Raw genomic sequence first — 13541 nt, 5'->3', positions numbered from 1 at the left:
AAGCCACAAAATTGGATGGTTTTGTGGTTGTGCAGCTGCCGCTCGGCGCTAATGCAAGGCGGTGTCATATGAAAAATATTCCTCTCCCCAAACCACAGGGCTGGTCATTAATGAAACACAGGCCGCGCAGTGAGGTCATACAGAGTCTAGATTTCAGCAGCCACACTTAAAAACCGCTCAGAGAGAATAGAGAAACATGAACACAAATCAGATTCCAGCTCCAAGGACGGGGAAAATAAATAAATAGAGAAAGGCACTGGCCCCTCTCACATTTTCCCCCAGCGCTCTGCAAACAACCGTCAACTGCAGCTCAGAAACAGCTCACAATGAGAGCAGACTAAACAATCTGGTCCCGGCCAAGGAAAATGCTAAGCAACTCTGCACACAGGATGTCTCACCCTAATTGCCAACTATCAAATCTCACAATGGAATCTATCCATTTGGCAAAATCTTCACAGCAAACTTGGCAATATACCTTTGCTTTTAAAAGCATCAACTTTTGCGATGAGACAGGAGGAATGAAAAAAAAAAAAAGGGGGAGAAACGCAGTTGTCAAGAATTTCATTTCTGTCTTGGATTTGCTGGGGGTTTACGGAGCTTACAGGAAAACTAGCAATAATGTGTGCTGAGAGGGAGATAAAAAAAAAAAACTTTGATGAGATAAAGGTGCTGGGGGTCTTGTAAATGAGTGATTAAAATCCTCAGCATTAAGATAAACAGGCTAAATAGGTCCCCAAAGGCGTGCACCCAAGTCAGCACGAGCGACTGACAAAACTGTGCGCTGGAGGTGGGCATGGGAGCGTAACTGGAGCTTTGGGACTGGTATAAGAAACAGGGTTACCAGGAGGGACCAGGCTTTAAACAGGAAACTAATGGACAGTCTCCACCATCCACCATGTGGCATTGTATTTTCCAGCCAGTCAAAGCCATGCTCGCGGAGACCCCATGACTTCAAACAGCCAAAATAGCAGCACATTCATGAAACAGAACAGAACTACTGGGAATTAAAGGAGGCAGGGAGGAAAGGAAATGCACACACACACGCACAAAAAAAAAAAAGAAAAAAAAAAAGGTAGCAGGCCTCGACAGCAGATGGTAAAATTAACATTTCAACAGTTCCTTCCTTTCATGTAGGTCTCGGCAGAACTTTTTCTTTTTTTGAAAAAAAAAAAAAAAAAAAAGAAGGGCTTGGGTTTTGGTGAGATACAGTGGTGCAGAAAGCATCTGGAAAAGGGGGAAGAGGAATATTGGCTTATTGCTCCTGATGGTCCACCTCTATGAAAAATTAAATAGGCCTGTTTTGCAGGTTTCCCCTCTCTAGAGTGCCCTAAGCTGTGTTATGGAAACATCATTTGGTAATTTATACACCAAAGAACACCTGGTGATGAAAGAAAGTAAACTATTCCTCCCTTTCTTTCTCCATTTAAAACCCCAACACTCTGGCTTTGTGCTCTCCGTCTTTGATGTTTCTCTTTCCACCTTTTTAATGTCCATCCATTTGGCTTATTTCGCGAGAAGTTGGCATCTATTGTAGTGTTAAGTCGTTCACAAAATGCTTGTCAGATTTCATTTTGAAGTCTTGATATACACTTCAAAAAAGGTGCTGTAGAGATGTTATCATGGACAGACTGGGAGTCTGAGGCATCTCTAATAAAGACCCAAACAATGGACAGCCTCTCTCATTTCTAACCCTGTCCAATGGAGCGTCTCAGTAGTACCCATTAATTTGGACACAGTTCTGGCTAAATTACATGTGTTCCACCTCTGTGACATTTTAAATGCAATTAAAAGCTGGTTATGGAAGTGTGTGCGGACTTCCCTGTGATGAAGGGAAATCACTGACGTGATTAACATGCAAACGAGCTCATGCTGGCAGACTAGATTGGGGTTTGAAAACCTCAATTACTTTTGTGTGATTATCTATTTACCAGTACACAGATTTCCATTTCTCATCTCCAGCAGAGTTCCTCATGCACGAGCCTCAATTATACGTGGCACACCTTTATTTATGATGCGCACGTCGCTGAAATACAAGCTGTAGTTATTTTTCACTGTGATATATTGCGTCTTTACGGGCTGCTCATGAGGCAGGGCCACCAGACCAGCGCCTCCTAATGCTGAACCATTTGCTTTGTGAGCACTTAATATGATCTTGATCCCCACCACCCCGTGCACCCAATCCATCCATCCAATCCCTATTTAAACTCAGTTTAACCCCCCCTGCTCCGAGACTAGACAGCAGGCAGAGTAATGCACAAAGGGCGATGATCTGCCGCTTTAAAGTGAATTTTATGCTTTAACACTTTTATTTATTTCTATACTACATGACTGTGAGTGTGTGTGTCTGTGGTTGTGGTGGTGGTGGGGGGGGGCTCCTATTATCTGGAGACTAATTGCAGGTGAAGATCCCACTATATCAAGTGGTGGATGAGAGGAAGGTGTGGATTAAAATGAACTGCAGAAACACTCCAGGCCTTATAGTATGTATCATCTTGTTGATGCAATTATTAAAGCAACGCCTGGCAGCACAGGGGTAACACAATTTAATTAATTTAAACGGCTGAGTAGTAACAGGATTACAGTTTGCTTTTTTTTTCTCAGGTAAAATTTACATTAAAATATACATTATATTTTCCAAGCAGGTAAGATTTAAGATACAGAATAAAACCCTGCAACTTTTTTTAGAAAAGCATAAAGAGGATGAAAATATTCCAAAGCGCGCAAAAAATTAATGAAGTACAGTAACTGTGCCAGTGTGTGCTTGCTTTTCAACCACTTTTATCTGAAGCATGAGGATTTTTTTTTTTTAGTTTTATTTTTATTAAATTGTACAGTGCGTGGTTGCATTGTTTGTCAGTGTTCCTGCCTGTTCCTCGGTGCCCAGGGACGGGAAGAGAAAGGAAGGCACACATATCTGTGGCACAGCCAGGCTCTTCACATTGTGCCCAGCATACATAAAACATGCCCTGTTGCTTCGGCTGGAGCAAAAAGGAAAACAGTGCCATCAAGTGAAATTTCTGAGGATTCCTCAAACACCTCGGCAGATAGATCCATCACCTTATCAAACTCGAGGCAGCAGAAGAACTAAGTCCTCTTTGGTAAACTTCAATTCATCGAAAATAAGACAGACACCTCATAAAAAACACTTATTAAAAAGGCGTAATTAAAATCTAATTGTACATCTGCATCCTTTCCTAAATAAACACTTCAAATCTGGATGGGGATATTAGACACAAGAGCACCTCCTACTCAAGTAGTGAGATGATAAGACAAGAAATGAACATGATGCTTCACTGACTTCATGTTCAGAATCCTGTTTGAGGTACCTCAGGAACAAAGGGAATCATTATTACTATTTGAACTCAGTTGCCAGGACTTGGCTACAACATTGGTATGAGGTTGCTAGAGTAGGTAGAGAGAAAAAAAAAAAAGGAGTGGGTGCAGCATATTGAGTGAGTGAAACTGGTGGTGACGGCTAGAATTGTGAGCGAGAGAGAATAAAAGAGAGAGAGAGAGAGAGAGAGAGAGAGAGAGAGAGAGAGAGAGAGAGAGGGGTAGAGCTTAGATAATAGTAGATAATGGACAATTAACTCGGGCTGGTAGTGCCGGCTGCAGTGAATAGCAGCTTGTGGTGCAGCAAGTCCCCCGATCACCACTCAGCCATATTCACATTGGGAATACAGGCGATATCAAGCTGCAGGCTACTGGGCCTCAGAGGTGTACACGCTGCATTAGCAATCTCCACAATGCCTTCAAACAATGCTCGATACCAACAAAGTGTCCCAAAGTGCGAACGCAAGCACTCTGCCGATGGGAAGTCTGTGGTGCCATAACCTTGTCCATTGTTTCATGTCCTTTCACCATCAAAATAAACCCAGGAGCCGTAAACCCATTAGAAAAGTGACATACTGCCACTCCTGGTTGCAGACATGGAAATTAGCATAATTAAACCTATATAAAAGCTAATTGCATAAGGAAATGAGTGTATGTCACCACTGTGCATCACACAAACAATGCATGTGTTCATATCAGGGGCCTCAGAAGTGTTTTTAACTGCCCCCCCCCCCCCCCCACCCCCCCTTCAAGCTCCATCTAAATCTATTGATCTGTGAAACACAGGGACCCAGGGGAGGCAATTCACTTAATATCATACATCTAATGATGAGATGAATAACGATTATACCATTTGGTAATTAAACGTCTTACAAACCATTTAACTGACTGTGCGTCAGGAGGGGTCGCTGGAGGTCGGAACGATTGTTTTTCATTTCTTTGCTTGGCACGAAAGCAGGAGGTACGGCGGTGGTGGGAGAAAACAGTGCATGGCACAATGGCGAAAAACACACTAATGATTGTTAGCAGCTATGGCACTAATCCCTAATACTGTCAAGACTTTGAAGGGAAAACAATTGGGAGGGGGCCAAGGCAACGGAGGAAAGCGCCAGACAAACATCTTTGCTTCGCTGGATTTTTTTCCTTTTTATTTATAAATCTCGTCAGCTCGCTTGTGCGCCATTACACAATGAGAGATGAGTGAGAGAAATAAGCCCATATTTACTGGTGAACTGTAAACACACGTGAAAGGGGGGGGGGGGGGCATTTATGTACAGACGCCTTCACTCTTTGCAAGAATGTGTCTGATCCACACAAAGGTGTGTTAAACACGCTCTGAGAGCCCATTTACTGTCAACATCCACAAGCCTAATCCCTACTTACAGGCAATAATTACCCAACATTGCCATGTCAGTGTGCTGCTGTATGGACAGGCAAACTCCAAAGGCCTGCTCAGGGGCTTATTTTTTAACTGTAATGTCATGTGTACAGTGAGGGAAGTCAGGTGAAAAAGTTTTCGGAGGTTTTAGGGGGTTACGAACCACACACACAAACATCCGCTCACCCCTAGCCTCTCCCTTCCATGCTATCCTCAGAGGGTTAACAATACCTTTCTTCTGTATCTGCTCCTGGCACATTCGCGCAGCATTTACTGACAGTGGGATGTGTGTCACGCTCCCGGCTCTTTATTGAATGATAGCTGGTAAACATTGTCATTCCAAAGGGAGACAGGATTAAAGGCTGCTTCGCCCATTGAGGGGAACAGTGCGCGGAAAGAGAACCAGAACAATGGCCAAATGGAGGACGGTATCACAAGGGTCCAATGTCTGCCGTGATGAATATGTGGGAGATTATAACCCATTCCATCATTTCCATAATGTAAAACTCTCTTTCTTCTTCGCCCGCCGACTATTCACTAAATAAATGAGAAAACTATCACTCGCGCAGAAATATTCGACAAAAGGCAGAAGGGAGGTTTTGAATGACCCCGGTGCCTTTGACAATGCAGCCGCTGTCCGGACACATTGGGAAGCAGCAGAGTGAGTGAGACCTGGTAGGGTATTTATCACCGGGCACAATGCAAATGTATTACCATGTCACGTATACCACTTTGCAGCACAGAATGGAAGCACGGCGAATACAACGGAGTTTTATATAATACCAGGTGGAGATGTGAATGCACCGTGGCTCTGCTGCCTCGCTAGCGCTCTAAACTGAGGGATCATTCAGTGGACGCTGGTTTAAAAACCCCACAGCCACAAAGAGCCAGCCCTCGTATTTAACCAATATGCTAAGTAGCCTCGCTAATAAGTCTTTCCAACAAAAAAAAAAAAAAAAAAATCATTTGAATTGGACCGACCTGACGACGGTTTGAAAGAAGTTCTGAAAGGGAAAGTAGAATTACAGAGTTCAGAGTAAAGGGAGTGTGAATAAAAGGAGCTGAAATGATCAGGACTACCTTTGGCTGTGGGTGAGTTAATAACTTTTCTTTTAAAGACTTTTTGAACATCTGTGAAAGCTATCTGGTTAAGTACGGCTTCCGGGGGGAAATTCAGCCAGCGAAAAACAAAATGTCCTTTGTGTTGTAAAGTTATGCCATATACTGCCTGTATACTGACAATATAAGCGGCCACTTGACTGCAGGCCCTTGAATCCAACTGTTACTTTTCAAGAGAGCTCCTCAAAAAACATTAAACTTGTGAAATTCCTGAGCCATAGAAAATACCTCTCCTCTCCGCTTGCACCTCAACATCGCTGACACCTTTGCAGCCATTCACTTGATGTATGTGTGTTTGTGTGTGTGAGAGGTTACAGGCGTGTGTGTGTATGTGTGTGTGCCATCTGCCCGATCACTGCAGTCTATTCCAGAGATTTCTCCCATGGTAACCTAGTTTATTTACTTTATCTACAATATAATGCTTCAGTGAACATTAGCAACTTTGAGACACAAGTTTCAATCAGTCGTGTAGCGACGGTGTGTGCACGCTCGCGCGTGTGCTCAGCCAGGTGCAGAGAAGAGATGAACACCACCGCCAAAGAGACGGAGCGGCTTTAAACCGCAGGGCTGACAAAGAGGTCCCAAAATAATACAAAATAAAAAACGGACAGCGGGAGAGGAGGGAGAGGGGAAACAAAAGGATGGCAGGAAAAGAGAAGCAAGGAAGAAAGGCCAGAGAAAATAAAGTGAACAGGACAGAGGGGAGAAGAACGGCGAGGAAAGGCAGCGGTGGATTTAAAAAATAAAAGAGGGAGGCGGAATAAAAAGGGATATCTTGCAGGGAAAGTGCCAGAAAGACAGACAAAGGGGATGATAGAAATGGACAAAAACAAAGTGAAGGAGACGACATGCGAGGGAGACGGAGAGAAAGAAAAGGGAGGGAGACAAGGTGTTCTCCCTGGCTAGTGTGGAGCAGGTCTTGTCCAATAAACACAGGTGAGCAGCTCGACAGGCCAGGACCACCGAGCTGACTGACAGCTGAGAGCTCTCACTGACCGCCAGCTTTATGTTACATGACATGAGGAGTGCAACTCAACTGGCAAAGAGAAACTGCCTGCACCTCTCAGAGTGTGGGAGGGAGAGGGAGGGGGAGGGGGATGGCGAGAGCGCACACACCCACTTGTGTGCACACGCGGCGGTTTAGAACGGCGTCCACGCACCGTGCCGGTTGCAAACTGAAGGAGTATCCACTCTGGCACACACAGACAGGAGGAGAGCCGTGCCATTTCCCTTCACAGGTGAGCAGAAGAAGGAAACACCCTGGTGCATCGGTTACTTAGTGGGAGAAAGTGAGGAGTTGTAGGGTGGGTTTTGGAGGGAGAGGGGGGGAGAAACGGCAGAATGTATGCTGTGTGCCGACTGAATCTTTTCCACATGACGGGCCTCGGGCTGTTTTTGTCAACTGCACTCTTGAGCAGCAAGGAGTCAGGTAGTGTGACCACATGATTGCCCAAGAGGCTCTGTGGCGAGAGAGGGAGAAACAGAGAGTGAAAGAGAGAGAGAGGGAGGGAGGGAGTGAAAGGGAGGAGAGAGGGAGAAGGATCGAGGGGCCGGGGACAGGACCGATGCAGCACGCATGATGAGGTGTAATCACAAACCCCATTCAGAGTGCAGTGGAGTTTGTCAACATACACACATTCACATTCCACTGTCTGTCAGCTCTATGACCCAAATCGAGCATGCTGTGTGACTGTGTGTGTGTGTGTGTTCTTTCCACACACACACACAAAGATGCTTTCTGCCCATTTCGCCTGCAACCAGGTAGTAACGGTTGCACTGTCTGGGCTTGTGGCTTGTGGTGGGGAAGTCAGATTCCAAGCTCTTGTAGGATTTCACTGCCGCCTGTATCCCTTTTCAGCCCGCGATCAAGTGATCATTATGAACAAAGGACTTGGCTTGTTGCCTCTGGAGTAAAAGCTTTTTCAGTGGCTGTGACCGTGTGGTTTGATTTGAAACTTTTACTCAAAAAAAAAAAAAAAAGGAGAGAGTGAAAGAGTGAGCTGCGGTGGTGGGAGGCACTCATCTCCTGCAGGAATGTTAAGAATGTTGCGTCAAAGACGATAAAAATGTGTCATTTTCTTAATAGAAATATTTCATGAAAAAGTGCAGTTTGGACACACAGTGTGTCATTAAATCTTGATGTGCAAAGAAAGACATTCTCTCTCCATCTGAATACACGAGACACAAAATCTCATTACGTACATAACACGGAACAGAACAAACAATCTCGTTTACGTCGACACACACCTTTGTATCTGTTTAGTCAAACAATGGAAGTCTTTTACACCACAGGAAGCCAAAGTCCCATTGTCTCGATGTCTTCTGAGGTTGATATAAAAATGTGTTTCCCAGACACCAATTTCTGTGAATAGCGTACACCATGTGACAACATTAACAGAATGTTTGCGCTTTGGAAATGTCTCAAATACGAAGAATTCAGCGCTGATTCGTCGGCAGCTCGAGATCGTTCTATACGCTGTAACTCTATGATATAAATAGAGATCCTCAGAGGGTTAAAATACTGCAGATTCAGTTTATGTCATAATGACAATATCCTTATAAAACACTGGACTGTGAAGGGCTAACATAAACCGAGGGCTGTGTGTGCAGGCTGAAAAATGAGGCCGCGTGACAGTTTGGTGATAACACACGAGTTCAATCTGTCAAGACAATCAGCGTCGAGGCCTCGGGAGAAGAATACGCGACTGTGTGCGACCGATTCATTGGACACGATCACCTGCGAGTGAAGCCACTCATAATTCTTCCCACCTGAAATAAGGAGTTCAAACTCGTGTCAGGCTGCTCTGATGTCATGCCTGCCTCAGGTTGGGTTTCACAATAATCTCAGGCTCTTGGAGAGATGCCATCAAGTCCGGCTTCCGCACCCAAGGTTTCTCCAATTAAATTGCGGGGAAAGAATAACACGTGAAACACTAGACCCTGGCTCGTTTAGAGAAAATAAGGTGGCGCACGCAGTATTTGCAATCAGTCATTTCTAAAGAATCAGCCATCTCTACTGTGAGCGGTGCAGAAATACTGGAGCGGCCCCAAAGTACACAGAGGACACCTTTGCTGAGAGATTAATCCATTTTTTCTGCATGATAATTCCAAAAAGCACATACTCTTCTGCAAAGTAGCAAGAAGATTTGGCATCTTAAACAACAACTGGATAAAAGATAGAGGGGGGGGTAGCACAGGCAGCAACAAGGATCAATAGACTCATTGGGCCTCTTTATCTTCTCCTTAAGGACTGATGGCAGCACTCATTCTGAGCTCCTCTCCTCCCTGCTTTCTGACTCCATTCTCATGGTAACTGTGCACTCTGGACAAACACTCTCCATGCAATCTCTTTTCTTCACTCCTCATCCCTTCTTCTCCACATCCTCTCGTTTTTTTTTTTTTGTTTTTTTTTTTCTATTCTGTCCCTCAGTCGCTTCTCTTTGACATCAGACCTGTGCGGGGTAAATACAGGACGCTTGCTAAGAAAAGACATGTGAAATGTGCATGTGGAGTCAGAGATCTGGACTGATTTCAGCCTTGTTATATTTCCAGCGCGTGATGGGTTTCATATGGGGCGTTCTCACCAGCAAACGACCAAAGGAAAAAGAAAAAAGAAAACAAAGCTGGGGATATACGTATCAGGTGTGAAAAATACTTCCTCTGCGGATATAAGGTAAGCACAGTTCCGGAGTCTATTTAAAAAACAGGACGGCTCCTAATCCGAGGGCAAGACGTCATTGGTCCATTCACTTTTGCTCCAATTTGCTCACAGCACGACACTATCAGACCCCAAACCAAACCTCATTAAATCAAAATATGGACACTTGGGGAACTTCCAAAACTTCCAACTTCTCTCCCTCCCCCGTGCCTAAGAGTGGAGACAAAACAGTGGACCATAGAGAGAAGGGTGCACGAGGAGCAGCAGCAGATCCTTGGGACTGAGAGCGAAAGGAAGGAAGAGAGTGAAAGAAGAGAAAGTAAACCTTTGATGAGTAAGACTTTTTTTGTTAAGCGAGGGGGCTTAACTTTAAAATATTCTGGGTGGCAGTGAATGGGGGATTGACCAATGGCCCTGATCTCAGCCACACACTGGGGCACTGGGGTTAATGGTGGATAAAGATTAGGAAAAAAAAAAAAAATGGGGGTTTGCTTTGCCTGATCTCCATCCACCCCCACGCTCCACCCTGCAGTTTTCACCTTCTCCACCAATCCCAAATCAGCTAGACAATGGAGGCTGCCAATGGGGAATGATCCAAGTCCCTTTGATTTCTGCTTCTACCCCCTCGACTGCTCTGAGTGCCCAGGGTAAAGACCCGTGGAGGTTCCCCCTGTTTGCCCACTCACAGGGACGACAGTTAGCAGGCTCAGAGAAACCATTTGAGGATTGGAAATGGAATGACAAGAGGTCTCTGATCTATGACAAGAAATCAATTTCAAACTGGAAATGTGAGCAGAGGGCTGTTCAGTCCAAACTGCAGCTTCTTTAAAGCAGCCAAAGATATATTTAATTGCTGTAGATTTTTATATATGTCTACACTGGAAGTACGGCTTGCAGTGTTCGGGCAATTACACTTTTTTTTTGCAATGATTAGAAGGACTTTTTTAGGCCAGCAGATATGCGGTAAGAGTTCATCTTTGAAGATTTAACTGAATACTCGACAAATTAACAACTAATATTTAAATCTCTTTTAGGTGGGAAAGGAAATCTGGACTCTGCTTCACTCTGGAAAGATGGGACTCTTGGGAAGGTGAACCTGGTCCTGCAGCCAAGCCACCCTACTTTGCTCCTGCCCATTCGCTTTAATCACATCGATACCTCAAAGGTGCTACGTCTCAGTGGCGCAAGATAAACAGCTTTTCTCCTTTAGATTTGGGGCAGAATATCTAAATAAACCTGTGTGTGGCCTGGATTCAGAGAAAACTAAAAGCAAAAATCACCTATATATATATATATATATATATATAAAGTTATGACACATTTCACTACTCTTGACTATTTCTGACAGATTGAAAGGATTCATACCATAACGACTGATGACTGAGTGACAGCACATGGAACATACCTGTATCTATCCCATGTAAACACTGACACACCCCTCGCTGGACCCAAAACTTGACCTTTCACTGGCATGTTTACAAAACTAAAAGTTGTACTGTGTTTCCTCGCACCACCGCTACCTGAAACTGTTTGGACATGTGAGCATGTGTGTGTTGCAATGGTGCATGAGTACATTTGAGATGAGATCGAATCAATAGAACGGCCACGTTGGAGATATAATTGGCGATTCCCAGTATGCGACTTGAGATTCCTCACACTCGTTTGTGGACTGACCTGGTGACAAACACCTTGTTGTATCATTAGCTTGAAAAAGGAGGCTGTGTTTGATGGTGTCTGAGTTTTGCAGAACTACAAAGATGAAGGCTCAGTCAACGAGCTGCATTTAGTTGATATTAACTGATCACCTTTAAATTGCACTAATCAGCACTTTCTATTTATTTACTATATTCAGGTAAAACAACATTATGCATGAGAAATGCGTAAAAATATCTGCAATCAGTTACTCCTGGAAGGGCACATGAATCTCCCACATGCTAACAACCTTTAAATGATGGCATTTTAACTGTAACGGCTCTAAATGATGTGAAAAGTTAGGTCCTTAACACAGCTTTTAATACTTGAACTAATTGTGAAACTGGGTTTAAAAAAAGCCCAAACTAATAGCTTTGCTTTTCTCGTACCTGGCTTTGCTGTTTTGTCATTTCAACAGCCAGGATTGCGTTCCTCTAAAGCCAAACCCCACCAGCAATTATGACTGATGTGGCTCATTACAATAGACGCACTAATCTTGGGAAAAAAAAAAAAAAAAAGCAACACCAGGCATGCAAGGACAACAAAAACTGCTTTCACTTACCACTTTGGACTTTACAGTGTGCGTCGTCTGCCTTTTTCTACGGGCGCAGAGTGCGCATATTTCATCCTAAGAAAGAAAAAATGGGAAAATAGGTATTTCGACTGAAAATGTGAGGAGTGCAATGAACAAAGCTTCATTCTCTATTCTCTGTATGGCCAGCATAGCAACACATACCAGGTGCACTAACATCAGGTTACAGCTAAAATAACCCTGTTCACGTTATTCTGCTATGTTCGGCTACAAATCTCAATCAAGACATCAACAAAATAAATAATAAAAAAAAAAAAACCTGATATCCTAGCTTGCCCACATTTGTCCACCATAATGCATATCATAACTTCTAAGTTAGGGTAGATTGAAAATCCTTGGTGTGTGAAAACCAAACAGGCACAACTGAAAGGTTGCCCAGTGGAGGGGGAATTCTATCAAGGTGGACAAGATGAAGATTTGTTACATTTGAGCGGGGGGCAATGGGGCCCCCTTGACCTCCGCGAGCCACTACAATCACCCAAACACAGTGGGGCTAACAATACTGTAACACCACCACCGACAGTGGACACAGTTGGTGTCTTCATAAAAAAAAAAAAAAACCCTACATGAGTTTCTCATTTTATTCAAACAAAAGAAATAAGTTTCACTTGGAAATATGAATGATCTTGAGAATACACTGTAGGTTACTGTTCATTTTAACACTGATCCTTGAAAAGACACTGCTAATGCTGCTCTAATCTCTCCCAAGGTTAAGGATTCTTTGACAGACGGACATGAAGGGCCCCATTCAAACACTCACCCTTAGGGAGAGAATTTGCTGTTGTTGTCCGTCACAGGAGTGGAAGGAATCCAGCGATGTCAGCTATCTGAGGTGAGACAAAACAGCGAGTATACCATTAGTCCACATTTGCTCATGAAACGCGTTTCTGAGGAACATTCAGTGCTGGTGCGGACATGTGTGGGCTAGATTGTGTCTTGCATAACTATTGTCTGTGTGGTAGGTGAAAGCAATAAACTTTGGAACAACAAAGTGCACCTGGATTTTGAAGCATGAGAACATGTGTGTGTGCATGTGTGTGCGAGTGCATGCACAAACATGCAACGCGCTGTACATTACAAGATATACTCGACTAACCCCCACCCCGTCAAGCACACACATGCACACAAACATTTTGTTTCCATCACTTGTGGGGACACTGCATAGACATACATCACCTGTACTTGTCTAACCTTAACCCAAGTCCTTCACCTTAAAATGTTAAGATTTTTGTTAGCTGTGCAGGATTTTGGTCCTCACAAAGTCAGTGTCAGACCCCACACCGTGAGTGGAACCCCACAAACAAAGAAAATCAAGGGCACACACACTCCTCTCAAGTTAAAAGGTGCAGTGCCTGGAAGGCTCGAGCTCTCAACAGCAAGTAAATCACACTGTTAACCTGACACCATTGATTTCTCATGTAGGTCCATTCAGCTGTCTGCATCTAAGTACACATGTTATGGCATCCGTATAATTTACAGAGCATTAGTATTGATGATTTTTTTTGTGCTAATCACAGAACTACTGCAAGAGTGTATAACACCATGACTGCAGCTACACACTGCTCTGGATGTTTTTACTGCACATACATCACATTTACAGCATGAGTGGAAAATACTTAATTCCCCTCATTGCAGAGCGTTGAGGAGGCAAATTTCTGCTGCTGGGGGCACAAGGGGCACAAAATGGCCTGGATGTTCCTCTCAGATTTTTTTTTTTCCCCTCTCTCTCTCTCCCTTTTATTCTCCCAGAATTCCAATGACCCCTACAG

General features: G+C 43.9%; 1 protein-coding gene across 3 annotated transcripts in view; it reads right to left on the bottom strand.

Moving 5' to 3' along the window:
• Positions 1 to 13541, bottom strand: part of foxp2 (forkhead box P2) — a 101993-nt gene that overhangs the window by 80236 nt on the left and 8216 nt on the right. For all 3 annotated transcript variants that reach the window (XR_013075859.1, XM_076722387.1, XM_076722389.1), the window contains exons 2-3: positions 12533 to 12599; positions 11743 to 11808 (exon numbers count right to left, since the gene is read on the bottom strand). The gene's annotated coding sequence lies outside the window, so the exon portion shown is untranslated. The remainder of the gene's footprint in view (positions 1 to 11742; positions 11809 to 12532; positions 12600 to 13541) is intronic.

The sequence above is a fragment of the Chaetodon auriga genome, chromosome 22 (genome assembly GCF_051107435.1).
Source record: "Chaetodon auriga isolate fChaAug3 chromosome 22, fChaAug3.hap1, whole genome shotgun sequence".
Classification (NCBI taxonomy): Eukaryota; Metazoa; Chordata; class Actinopteri; order Chaetodontiformes; family Chaetodontidae; genus Chaetodon; species Chaetodon auriga.
The sequence above is the reverse complement of the archived record's forward strand: the minus strand, read 5'-3'. Positions and strand labels throughout refer to the sequence as shown.